At 45.3% G+C, this 14,170-nt stretch overlaps 1 protein-coding gene across 2 annotated transcripts in view; it reads right to left on the minus strand.

Moving 5' to 3' along the window:
- Positions 1 to 12,837, minus strand: part of LOC306841788 (neuroligin-2-like) — a 216,698-nt gene extending 203,861 nt beyond the window's left edge. For both annotated transcript variants that reach the window (XM_079371776.1, XM_079371775.1), the window contains exon 1: positions 11,652 to 12,837. The gene's annotated coding sequence lies outside the window, so the exon portion shown is untranslated. The remainder of the gene's footprint in view (positions 1 to 11,651) is intronic.
- Between the last annotated feature and the right edge of the window lie 1,333 nt (positions 12,838 to 14,170).

The raw sequence follows: 14,170 nt of genomic DNA on the forward strand, positions 1-14,170 counted from the left end.
GCACACCTCTACACACCCCCTCCCCCCCTCTCACTCCCCCCAACACCTCCCCCCCTCTCACTCCCCCCAACACCTCCCCCCCCTCTCACTCCCCCCAACACCTCCACCAGGACAAACACAACCCCCAAAGACAATCCATCCCCCCTCCCCCCCCACCATCACCAGAGACCAGGTTAGAAAGGAGCTGAAGAGACTCCGCCCCAGGAAGGCAGCCGGCCCAGACAAGGTGTGTCCCAGGATGCTAAAGGCCTGCTCTGCTGAGCTGGGGGAGCCACTTCAGCATATCTTCAACATGAGCCTGCGGCTTGGGAAGGTTCCTGTACTCTGGAAGACCTCGTGCCTCACCCCGGTCCCCAAGAAGAAAAACCCCAGTGAGTCGGGCGACTTCAGACCAATCGCTCTGACATCCCACGTTATGAAGACCTTTGAACGGCTGCTGCTCCAACACCTCAGACCTCAGGTCCAACACGCACAGGATCCCCTGCAGTTTGCATACCAGGCAAAGGTGGGCGTGGACGATGCCATCCTCTATCTCCTACACAGGGCTTACTCTCATCTGGACAAAGGGAGCAGCGTGATGAGAATCATGTTCTTTGATTTCTCAAGCGCCTTCGACACCATCCATCCCCTCCTACTGAGAGACAAGCTGACCGAGATGAGGGTGGACTCGTTCCTGGTGAGGTGGATCACGGACTACCTCACAGAGAGACCACAGTACGTCAGACTGAAGGACTGCACATCTGACACTGTGGTCAGCAGCACCGGAGCACCACAGGGGACCGTGCTCTCCCCTGTCCTGTTCACCCTGTACACTTCTGACTTCCAGTATAACTCTGAGCTCTGCCACATGCAGAAATACTCGGACGACACTGCGATAGTTGCTTGTGTCAGGGATGGACAGGAGGAGGAGTATAGGAGCCTGATCAAGGACTTTGTGACATGGTGCAGTGACAACCATCTGCAGCTAAACACCTCCAAGACCAAGGAGATGGTGGTGGACTTCCGAAGGAACAAACCACATCTAGAACCTGTTTCCATCGGGGGGGTCGACGTGGAGGTGGTCAGGACCTACGGGTATCTGGGGCTGCAGCTGGATGACAAGCTGGACTGGTCGCCTAACATGGACACTACCTGCAGGAAGGGACAGAGTCGTCTGTACTTCCTGAGAAGGCTGGGGTCCTTCAACATCTGCAAAAAGCTGCTGCAGATGTTCTACCAGTCTGTGGTGTCCAGCGTCCTCTTCTACGCCGTGGTGTGCTGGGGAGGAAGCTGCAAGAAGAGGGACGCAGCACGCCTGGACAAACTGGTGAGGAGGGCCGGCTCTGTGGTGGGTACAGAGCTGGACTCACTGGTGACAGTGGTAGAGAGGAGGTCTCTGGACAAAATGCTTTCCATCATGGACAACACACACCACCCTCTGCACAGCACCTTCACCGGCCAGAGGAGCATGTTCAGTGACAGACTGCTGTCACAGTCGTGCTCCACGGACAGACTCAAGAACTCTTTTGTCCCCCTGGCCATCAGACTGTACAACACTTCACTGTCACGGCAGGGAAGAAGCGCACGGTGATCCCTGGACTCTTTTTTCACTTTTTTCTCACTCCTCATCTGCACTGCTGACCTCAGAGTCAGCCTCCAGTTGGACACTTTAACGCATATTGATGGTCACCTTACTGAGCACTGGTCACTTTAACGATAATCACCCTAATCATCTGGTTCCACCCTACTGTATTGCTATGCTACATCTGTAAGGGTTGACATGATCACCCTAACTAGGTCAAGTTTCACTCTATTGTCTTCGACACTTAATGCTAATATGCTCCTCAATAGTTGGGTACTTAATTGGCAATCACCCGAATCATCCCTAGTCTCACCTCTTTGTCTTAGGACACTTAATGCAAATCACTGCTCACTGTTTAACGACTGTTTAACGACTGTTTAACGACTGTACTCACACCTCGGGCATAAGCTCAAAGACCTCTGTACATACACACAGCACACACAGCACACATGCTTCTCTCATGCAAACAGCGCACATGCTTCTCTCTCCTCACAGGTTAGGTACACCATGCTACATAAGTTTTAAATCTTATGCTAATGCCTTAACTCTTAGTCACATAGGGGCTGCTAAATCTTGTTTGAGGGATTATTGTATAGAGAGGGGAGGGGGGACAGCGGGTGTGTATTGTATTGTAACCGATGTTTTGTACTGTAACCAATGTCTTGTGTCTTGTGTCCTGCCTGTCTGTATACTGCTACTGGATGCCCTGAATTTCCCTCGGGATCAATAAAGTATCTATCTATCTATCTATCTATCTATCTATCTATTTCTGACGTATCGGCCAAACCTCCATAGGACAAAGACATGTAATCCCAAAGCAGGCCGCCTGAGTCGGATCTCCGGCAATATCCTCTTCTTCAGGATCTATTCCCTCAAGTCATACCAACTGTAGGCCACCACAGTGGCAGGGAGGAATCCATTCATCACAGCCACAGGCATGCACACATGTTCCCTGCAGGCACCCTGCACCTTTGAACCTTCACTGCCTTTGCCGTTTTCATTTGCAGAACACCACAAGGGATGGTAATAGCGTCTGAATGCATTTCACTACTAACGCAAGAGCTATAGTTCAACAAAAAAAAATACGGCTTCATACGGTAACAAATCGTCTAATAGCAGCCATAGCCATGGAAACCATTATAGAAGAGCATCTTTCTTTTGCTCCTAGAAAAGAATGCAAATTAGCTTTACTGCTAACTCTGGTTCAACAGTTGAGTTGTGCATATCCCCAGTCTAATAAACCAATAAACTAAGGCCATCACACAATTGGCCTTTTAATGTCTTTGTTAGAATTTCAGAGAAGTTTGCATAACAGCTCCAATTCATACACATACTCATGGTGCACAAATATTGCACACGACTTGGAGACAGAGATAGAGATAGACACCAAGGTGGTTAGGTCCACTTCTAAAACACAGTCTACAGTTGAGCCTCTGCTGAACTGCAGAGAAGAAAGTATTCTTGTGTGGCTCCCTCCCAGCTGCGACTCGCCAAAGGTGTTGATAAAGCACCGTGTGCAGCTAGACGCACCAAAGCTGAGGAGAAAACCTCACAATTGTGGCGGATAAATCTATTTCCACTGTAGCCCACTCCATGTGAGTATTATTGTGACAAAGTTCTTGTTGCTACTCTCTTAACAGGAAATATTTCTCTTATTCCCCTCAGCCGTTTTCCAAATAATTCTATATTAAGAAAACCCTCAGAAGGGCACACAGCTTCTGGCTCAGGAAAAATTTCCATTCCTGGCTGTGGCCCCAATAGGAGACCTCGGGATATGCATGAATCATGTACAGATGGGCTCGGCTTTTAAATCAAACCATCCACCCACCCAAAATCAGACGATATATAAAACACATTTCGAGTTCAGATCCATTTACTTCAACTTAGCACTCTTTTAGAAAAGGATGAAAACTGAAAAGAGGGCTTAAGGTGTGATGCACCATCGGGCAATGTGTGCGGCATTACATATGTAGGAAAGTCATGCAAGCGTCAAGCATGCTATTTAGCAAATAAGGAAAAAGGTATACTGATAAAGGAAATAAAGGCAATGATTATTGCTCGAGGTAGAGAGTTAAGATGGAGCTGATTAGGCCGGTACAAGCAATTTCAACAGCAATTAAGAGTGAAGAGGCAGGACAGAAATGGAAATAATAGCAAGAGGATGTTGAGAAGTGGGTGTTAGTGGGGCCTCCCTCCATAATGATCTCGGAGATTCTCCTAATTGGGCAAATCTCTGAGCAGGCACCCCGCACCCTGCTCTGGAGAACAGGTCAGACGGAGAGAGCAAAAGAGAGACGGAAGGAAGGGGAAAACATTTACAGACACAAGGGGGCTGCCATGAAAAGGTTGAGCTATGTGCGTCTAATGAATTGAGGGGTTGTACAAGGGCAGCATTGACCTCTAGCCAACTCCAAGCTTCCGACTTGCTGTAATTCCCAATTCCACGATCCTTCAGTTTTTTGCTCTCAGCTGAATCAAATGAAATCTTGAAAAGTACATCTGGCAGCACGCGATGACACCACTGCAGCCTGTGTCGCTCCGGGAACCTTGTTTGTAACAGTGGTGTGGCCCAGGATTAATGGGTGTGGGGGGTGTGGGAGAAAGGAAGGAGTGCTCTATGAGGGCCTCTCCAGAGGGCTAATTTATGAGCATCCTGATCAATGGGTTAATTAAGTGAAGAGAGGAGAAAATGGAGAGGGCAGAGGCTGGCCTGGAGAGCAGTGGAAAAGAAAAAGGAGGAGGAATGGAAGGGTAAATTGGTGGAGGTCAGCAGGTTGACAAAAGGAGAGGTAGGTTATGGAGCTAACTATCAAGCCTGATTCCCTCATGTATTTTACTAAATTGTCTTACACTATCCAACAAGAATGAATGGCACTCTTTAATTTTAGTTATGATTATGAGCTATCGGGCCACCGACATGAATCAATGGTTCTCCACCTCCTCAGATTAGTCAAAGTCTGGCAGAAGAAGATGTCAACAAACACAATCCAGAGGGGCAGTCTTTCAGAGACCTTTGGAAAATCAATTCACACATTCACTTGAATGCCGGTAGAAAATTGTGAAAAGGGAGAAAACACATGTCAACACATCAAAGCGTACTGTTCTGTATTCCAGAATACAAAACACGCTCAATTCAAAAGGACAGAGCTTTTCATTTCAAATATGTTTATTCCTTTCTGAAGGAGAGAGAAGTGAGGCAGAAAGGAAAAATCCTGCTGACTCAAAGCCTTTTTAAATCGCCGCCCCCTTCTTATAGCCAAGTCCCTGGTGTCTGAACCCAAACGGAAAGAGGTTGTTTCATGTAAGCACCAGGGGAGCTCTGGGTGCTTTCTTCCCAGCTCTTGTCTTTGCAGAAACAACACCCACCAACCATTTTTCAGCATTGAAAGGCAATCCACACAACACATGTCTCTGCATAGAATACCACCACTGATTAACTGTTGGTGCTAGCATGTGATCAAGGTTACATCCTCCTACTTTAGCTAATTAAAATGACGACCCAATATTTCCTCCTGCAGTAGAGCTCCCCTCCCCTGACAAGCTACTTGTACATTCTTTGTTCTTCAACTCGTATAGTCCATATGCTTGTATTTCCTTTCTTTTATATTACTATTGTGATCACTTTCGCCTCCTTACCGGAAAAATCACCTCCTTTTCCCTTTCTTGCACTTTTGGTTAAGTTCAGAGCCTCCAAAGGGACGCATGAAGGGCACTGCACAGGAAAGATGAGTCATTTTCACCAAGATACTGAGGCCTGAGGGTAGCAGATAAGTGCACTCAATAAAGTTCAGTAAGCGCCAGAACACTGACATTTATGTCCCTTGTGCTGTTTGATGCTACCTGTATTTTCCACACACACACACACAAAAAAAATCCACCCATGCAGAGAGTTAGGCCTAGGAGTGATCCACACAGATTGGAATTTAGCTCTTTTTTTCCTGCTACCATTTGTCAGCAGAACAATTGCTCCAGCCTTGAGAGACAGTGTGAAGAGCCGCAGATGAATGATTCAAGAACACACATTGTTTTCAATGAAGGATGGAGGACACACATGCCGCATCCTTAAATATTACAGGAAGAAAACAAACAAAAAAAAGAATGTGCCTTTGGTTAAAACAAATCAAAGTAGGAAGGCGTGCCAGCGGTTGTGAGGCATTTTTCCCTCGAGAACGTGCACACTCTCTTGTTGTGTGTTCACATGCATATTTGTGTGTCCTTTTTTTTCCTCCAGAGGGTTATTGTTTTCTTTGCTGATTGTGACAATAACAGCGAAGATCATTGCCTGCTTGGCATCATCGAGCGTGGAAGTGTAACGCTGCCATCCGGGTACTCATTCATCACTGTCTTGCCTCTGCTTTTTTTTTCCCCCCTCAACCAGCATACACACAAACACACCAGCATATCCTGAATCTTGCAAGGGCCTGTCAAGAAGGAGACATCCTAATTCACTATGTAAGAACAGGCTGATTCTTTTCATTAGCGTCCGCCATAATGACAGCTAAAGCCCAGCAGCCAAAACAATGCATCAAGCGGAGCTAGACAGCACACGGAAGTACTTGAAACGCTCCATTTGCTCAGAGGTGGAGAGGTTGAGGCGCGCATAGCTGGGCTGAAGGGGTGACACGCAAAGTATGTGCACTCCTACGGAGTCAAATAAATACCTTAATAGTAGAAGAGATAGCATAAATGGTACAGAAAAAAAAACCCCAGCTCAACCAGAGCTCATCAAGGCAGCACTCTTAGCAGCAGTTACCCCTGGGAGACTGACAGCGGTGACTGGTGTCTCAGCATCCCCAAGTGTTGCCATTAGAAGGCAGCTCTGGCCATGCTTCAAACTTAAGCACTCGAACCATCATCGCTTATGTCAACAGATGGATATCAAATAGGTAACAGCCTTGCTTGTACTAAGGGACGGCCACAGAGGCTTGTTATGTTTGACTGGCTTAGGCTGCTAGTCAGAGTGGTGTGTGTATGTGTGCCGGCTGAAGAGAGTGTGTGTTTTTATAACAACCCTCATCATTATACAGTGCAGCCACAGTGATAACACTTCAGTATGTTGGCCAACACATCCGCAACTGCTGCTGCTTCTTTTGCCAGCATAACGATTCAACAGGTCTTTCTCTGGCTAGTTGTTAGTGCTCCAACTGACAGCTCATACTAATATGTGTGCTGGTGTGTCAGCCCATACTAATGTGGCTACAACAGCAGGGAAGAGGGAGCGTACAGCAGATGTTAGGATTGCAAAATAGAAATTGCGGTGTTGTGACGTCTCTTAGCTTGTCGTGTGCTTTGCCTCTTCACAGTTTGCTTTTCTGAAACACTCTTCCTCCTTCCTCTGCTCTTTACGGTTCCTCCTGACATCCAAGGTCACTTGACTTTCAGAGCACATTCTCTTCCCCTCTCGCTCTCTCTCTTCCTCTCTGTCTGGGGTAAGAAGGTAGAACTAGCGACCTGCCTACCTGCCTCTCTCCAGACCTGTTGACCCCTGGGCTTGTTTGAGATGCTGAGGGTATACTGTGGAGTACTCGCAAAGATGTGGCTACTCCTGACCTTGAGATGCTGTCAATACCATAACTCACTCAATTGATATGCTTCCCTATGTAACGCTGTGTGTGCGTGTGAGACACAAATGAAATGTAGTTCTGTGTTAAAGAGACAATGTAATAAGTAACATGGGAGATTTTTCTTAAACACTTTAATCTCCAAAATGATGTTGCACTGAGATTTCTGTATAAAATCCCTAGTCTACAAAAGGGATTGCAAAGGGGTATTAAAGTCTAAAACAAAGCACGCAGGTGAAATTCCAATGCGGACAATAAAGGGAAGTCAACCAATTGCTAAAGGGATGAGCCGCACGACTCAGAGGAACATGGATTCCAACTGTCAGTCAATCTGATTGGCCAGAAAGAAGGATGTGTTTAATCCCAGCTGTTGCTGACTTGACTGATGTCGATTCCATCAAATGTGTTTCATGCCTTCTATTCAGGATCTTACTCTTCAACACAGAGGCAGGAAATCCCATCGTAGTCTCACACCTCTGTGATGAATGGAATTATGTCTTTAAAAATCACGGGTAAAAAAAGGATCACTCGACAGTGGTTTTTAATCTCTGCAGGTTTTACACTGTCGACGGGAATGTAGAGCCGTACTGGGGTCCGCCCCCACAGTGGAGATGGGTATTGTGGGTGGTTTCTTGCCATGTCTTTGACTTTCTTGGGCTTTTATCTCTTTGAAGTAGAGACTAAATGTCCATTGATCCTGAGCGGTGGTCAGCCTTGGTTCCAGCAGGAGATAGGAGGGGTCGGGGATATAAAGGTTTGTTATTGCGGCTGTTGGCTTGAGACTCAGAAAGCACACATCAGGTTGTTTTTATCGAATGTGTCACAGTGTTTGACCTTGATTCTCACCTTAATAAGCTCACTGGGGGGACACTACAGCAAAGTCTGCCCGAGGATGACAGACAACATGGAGGTTTGAAGACAAGGCGAGGAGACAGAGGTAGAAATTTAAAAAACAAATGTGAGAGAAAGACAAGATGAGAGGGAACAAACAAAATGAAGGCAGGACGCAGCAGAGATGTAGACTGAAGCTGAAAAACAATGAGGGGGAACTTAGTGAGTTCCGTCATGATTGACTTCTGTCATGATTCCATCTTGCAGCCCAGAGAGCAAAGCTCTTATTCAACAGCCTTAGACAAAGGATAGAGAGCGGCCACTGTGGAGGGACTGTGGGAGTCCAGCTCTCTAAAGAGAACCACAACAAAACAGAAGAGACTACGCTCGGAAGATGGAGGTACTCGCCTCAGAGAACAACCTTCAACGATACATATTGAAGTTATTTATATTTACCTCTTCAATTAATTCATCAGAATATCGTCTGGTCAACTGCAGACAGGCATGCACTGCCCCATTGTACAACACTGGACATTAGCCGCTGTGAAAGAGGGTGAATAATATGACGTGCTAATACTTAGGTTTGTTTTATTTTTAATATTAAAAATGAGTCTGAACAATATTTGATGACTTTGCACAGCCCCAGGAAAAATGGTTCCTTTGCTTTATCATTAAAGAAGGGAAAAAAAGCCACTTCCAGCATATTGAATTCAGCAGCAGCTGATATTGAAATGTGCTTTTCGATTATTCCAAAGCCTCTATAAACACAGATGGATGGATGGCACAGAATTCAAAGTAGTTAAAAGTGGAACCAAAGAAAAAAAAACTTAAACCCACGACGATGCTGCACAGTGATATCACACACACATTGACTTTGTTAGACAGATCAGTTTACATAGAAGATAACTATGGTTGTTCAATGGTGGAAAACATGATAACCATGATTATTTTGTTTGATACTGAGATCGAAGTCAAAATCATTTTTGAAATTGAAACAATCAAATTGCCAGGCACGAATAACAACACAACAACAGGCTTTTGTTATCGCAGGGAGACATATTTCTCTATTACTTCAACACAAGAGGTGGTCATTAAAGCCACAGGACAGCCACATCCAAAATGCCCTTCAAACTATGTATTTTTTGTCTTTTAATATTTATATAGGTGAGCGCACAAACTGGACAAATATTCAGCTCTCTTGGAAGTGAGTTTACCTGGGCTATTTATTACAAAAGAAACCGACCATGATATGCATTTTCTTTAGAGACACTTTTATTAATATTTTTTCTCAACTTCTGAGCAATCAATGTTCTGCCATATGGTAAATAGACCTCAGACTTGAGCAATTTACTCGTCTACAGACTACTCAAAGTGCTTTCACACTCACACATTCACACCTGGTCACACACTGATGGTGTGATGTGACCATCACAAGTAACTGATCTAAAACGTTGCAAACAAAGCAACAGGAGCAATTTGGGGTTAAGTGTCTTGCTCAAGGACACATCTGACGTGTTGCTGAAGGAGCTGGGGATGGAACCCTCAACCTTTCGTTTGAGAGGCGACTAACTTTAACTAATCCACAGCCGCCCATAAACGCCTACATCTACTCAAGTTATCCAGAAGAACGAGACATACAGCTACTGAGGAAACAAAATGATGCCAGCAGTCCTGAAATAAATACTGCACCTTCAAAGCAATGACTGACAAATTGTTCTCCTTCATCTGCTTCTCATAACAGACGGGCGATATGAGCAACAGCGCCTCCCTGAGGACTTGGTGTTCAGCCAGCCTTTGCTTTACTAATTAATTTCGCTTTTACTAAACAAACATTTAATTTCACCCGCATTCATCAGATGGGTCCCCTGTTCTCCAGTCAACATGTCAGCTGCCATAATGCTGACGATTTTTTACACTGATGACATCTCTCACCTAAAATTAGCAGCAACTGCTGTCAGCCAGTCAGAAAAACATTCCCGCGCACAGGGGGGGGCCGGCTGTCACTGATTTATCTACACACAGAATAAATAGTGAGTTATAAAATAAGCAGTAGGACACGGGAGTGATGGGAATTTTAAGGACTGATTGTGATGACTATCTCAACCCACCTTGGCAGCACACTAGCTTGCATCTGTTGACTGCTTGGCGACCTGCTCTAGGAGCCATCAATCTACCAAACAACATCTGCCTCCAGCTTTCCTTTCCAATTTGAAAAGCATTGAGCAGGCTTTCATGAGGCCTTGCATATCGGTTCAGACACACAAAAGTGTAAATAACAGTCAACGAAACAAATGTAAGGTAACGCACTGCTGTAGAAACGCTCCATAATGTCTCCTCATTGCTTTCATTTTTCTCCCACATAACTACAATCCCTTTAACAGACTGCATTAGTGAGCCTTCTTTATCCCCTTTAAACATCTCCATAGGTCTTCAACATTTCCAACTAACCAGTGAGATAAATATCAACTCCTCCGCGGCAACATTTATTTAACACAAGCACCGTTGCACATATTTTCCCCTCGACTCCATTTAAATGTTTTCTCCCCATAGAGTAGATTTCACTATCTGCTATATGGGCAGGCTAGCTGCCTAAAAACCGAGGAGAGAAGCCGAGGTGAGCTGAGCAGAGCTGCCTTCCCCTTCCTCATCGTTGCAGATAAGAACAGAGGTCTTCTTGTCCCTGCTGAATTCTATCATCTCGCAGGCCCTGCCGATTCCGAATGCCCCACAACACCAGCCACAGCATATAAATGCACCCCATTCTTCGTGCTGTGTGTGCGCATCAATTTGTGTGTGTGGAGGGGGGGGGTTATTAAGGGGAATTTGTCCTCATGGTCATGGCATTTCTGGTCTTTTAAGTATAAAGCACCCATGAAAACAGGCTCATATTAAGTTCGTTAACATTTTAAAGGATTTTAATGTAGAAGAGAGACTTTAGTGAGTGTTTGCATCACAGACTGGTTGGCCTTCAACCTATTCCTTGAAATGTTATTCCTTTCAACTCTTCTTCAAACAATACTGAGGTACAAAAAAATAGCACAGTTAACAACACGTGACCAATCCAGCATCGATGGCATCTCAGCAAAGCTTCAAATTCTGCATGTTGCCAGGACAGAGAAATTAGCTCAGCCTCACTGAATAGCAGCCTCTGTTTGTCTCATTCCATCAAAAGGATCTCTGAGTCCCAAGACCTCCTTGTGGGTATGGTGGATACATCTTCTCTGTTATGAAGCTTGCCTGCATGATGCATTGTAAAATGTTGGAGATTGCCTTACAGCAAATGCACACACATTCAACATACCAAAACGTGAAGCAGAAACCATATTGGCAAAGAAAACAAGACATGTCATTAGACATGTTTATGACAAGTGTGGGTTTTTTTTTGTGGGGTTTTTTGCAGTTTACGTTTCCTCTTTTTATTATACAGCTTTAACATATTATCACCAGATTATTATGTTTTCTTTCACACACAAAAAAAATCTTTTAGAATCGCTTGTCACAACAAATATCAAAGCCAGTGACCAAGCTCACAAACAGAATCTTTGTACAATTGTAAAGGCTTCCTGTTTCTGCACGCGCGCACGAAGACATGCAATTGAATATGTAAATTAGATGCAGATTTCGAATAATACTTAATTAAAACAATGTATTTATGTGTGTAGATCTTATTTTCAGAGATAATGTAAAAGCAAGCCTACCTGTTAATTTGTGACGCTCGTGGCTGGTTGGGAGCCAAATTCCCACCAATTGTTGTCAAGATGTATTCGTCCTCCTCTTCTCAAAAATCTTCCTCCGACAGCGTTAAATGTAAAGCGAGCAAAAAGTGCTCGTTTAAAAAAAAAAAAAAAAAAAAAAAAAAAAAAAACAATAACAGCTGAGCCTCGTTCAATCCAACTAGGGCTGCAGGTGGTACTTCATGACCGGCGACAATGACGGGGAAAGGGAAAGGCGGAAAACAAATCAAAATTAAAATAAGACTGCACTACTGCATCACACAGCAAATACAGCAGGACATAGCATGACTCCCTGTCCAAGCAGGCACGCTCGGCTCAGCTCAGTCCCTGTATTCTCCAGCACGGCAAGATAAATTAATTAATTTCACAGCTGACAGTCCCTTTCACCTCAGGAAGGGTTTCTTTTTTTACGACGCCTTAAAACAGCAAAATGACCCCCGATAACCCGAACAGCTCTGCGGGGTCTCGGTGAATTTGACAGTCGGGAAGTATTATCTGTGTTGACCAATGACCGCAGCTACTCAGTTTTTGAGCTTTTTTTTCTGGAACGTCGTCGATAAATACTCCATAAATCCTCCTCGAGGAGAACAACCGACACACCTGCTCCTGGTTCAAGCCTCGGCTGGCTGTCGCTCGTATTTGTAAAGGTGGACGTGGAGTTTTCAGTGGACCGGGTAGTCTTGTGAGAAGATGCTGCCGCTGCTGCCGCCGCTGCTGCCGCTGTGTGGATGCCGTGTCCGTCGAAGCGAGCTCTGGCACGCGCGCGCACGTGCGCAGCCTCGCAGGCACGCAAGCTCGGTTCCCTGCGCGCGCCGCAGTGTCCTCCCCAGCAAGCTGGTCGCCCTGGCAACGCTTTCCTCTGACCTCAATATTGTCGCTTTTCTACAAAAAAAAGTGTCGTGTATACTGCAGTTTCTGTCGCGTTGACGGCCTTGTCACTCAGCGGTGAAGCGCGTATTAATCCACTCTTTGTGTGCAAGGTGACGTGGAGGGTTGCTCTCAATCTTCTCCTGTAGAGGGATGAGAAAATTAGTGCTGAGGAGTTTAATTTTTACGGCATCCCTCTCCTCTCCTCTGCTCGCATCAAGCCGGGCAGATCTGCATCAGCATGACGTCAGAAGACGTTAAAGGGACACTAGCCCATTTATTCACCTCCTCTCCTCATCCATCCCTCCACCCTGTATCTTCCCTTTCCAATATCAGTTCACTGTTCACCCATCGACTTTTAGCATCCTTCCGTCCTATCCTCAGTTATTACACCTTATCTTTTTCAATTTTATACAGAATACCACTCTCCTAATTTCTGCCTGCATTAATCCCTGTACAAGACCAACAATTGTAATTAGAGAGGGTTTAAATATCACATAAGCATTTAGAGTGCCAAATAGGGTATTAAATGACTTGTATAGTGAAACAACACAAGATAAAAATGATGATGCGATTTGGACATGATGCATTCACTCACTCACTAATCATCTCAACAAGTCCCACTGGGAATATTTTACAAATTTTTTTAGGGTAGGATTGCTAACTTTACCAGCTTGCACATTTATTTATTTTATGTTTTACTTTAGGTGCAATAACCATCGAGTATGCTGCAAGGCTGAGTCCCTGATCTCATCAATGCAAATGGTAATGGCTGTTCTGTGGCAACACCTGCTCCTCTGGATGCAGGACAGCCACATGTCTGTCCTATTACCAGGGTCATAACACAGCCAAACATCTGCCTCCGTCACTCTCCCACTACAGAGCCATGTATCCACAGTCGGTGGGCTGAGGCCTGCCAGGATTTTACCCAGCTCATTTGATAAAACTTTGAATTTTGCTCAATCTCTGCTTATTTTCATGCTGCTATCTGCAGCCACTTAAGCTGAAATATAATGAGTGCTACCCCCAGTTATATCTGAATGACGCTGTGTGCTTTCAGGCAGCACCCGGATCTCATTGAAGAGAAGATTTACTGCTTAACATCCATGTGCCAGTGCTCATTCGGTTCCTCGTATAAACCCCAGGCGGGGAGACAGGCTGTTTCTCCACTCATGTGGGGAGCCAGCCTGTCGTCAATCAGCCAAAACATCATGTCAGCCAGTCGTGCTTTTTACCTTCGGACACATCCAGCAACCCGAGGGACACAGATGAGGCAGAGAGAGAGGAACAGAAAGATCGCTATGGGGCTACGATCTCGCCTATCAAGACAAATTGTCTTTGGTGGTGGATGTACATTCCCCCAGTGATATCCCATCAGACCAAGGTGACGAGGTAGAGGGCCTCTGTGTGTGTGTGTGTGAGTGTGTGTGTGTGTGTGTGTGTGTGTGTGTGTGTGTGTGTGAGCGTGTGTGTGTCTTCATGTACAAGGGTGATGTTGATATCCGACACTTGATAGACTCTAGCCAAGCATCAGCGTTAATGGTCCACCAGGGAGACCTGACAGCTGAGCCCAGGATACACACAGCACACTCACACACACACACACACACACACAC

The sequence above is a fragment of the Symphodus melops genome (genome assembly GCF_947650265.1).
Source record: "Symphodus melops genome assembly, chromosome: 20".
Lineage (NCBI taxonomy): Eukaryota > Metazoa > Chordata > Actinopteri > Labriformes > Labridae > Symphodus > Symphodus melops.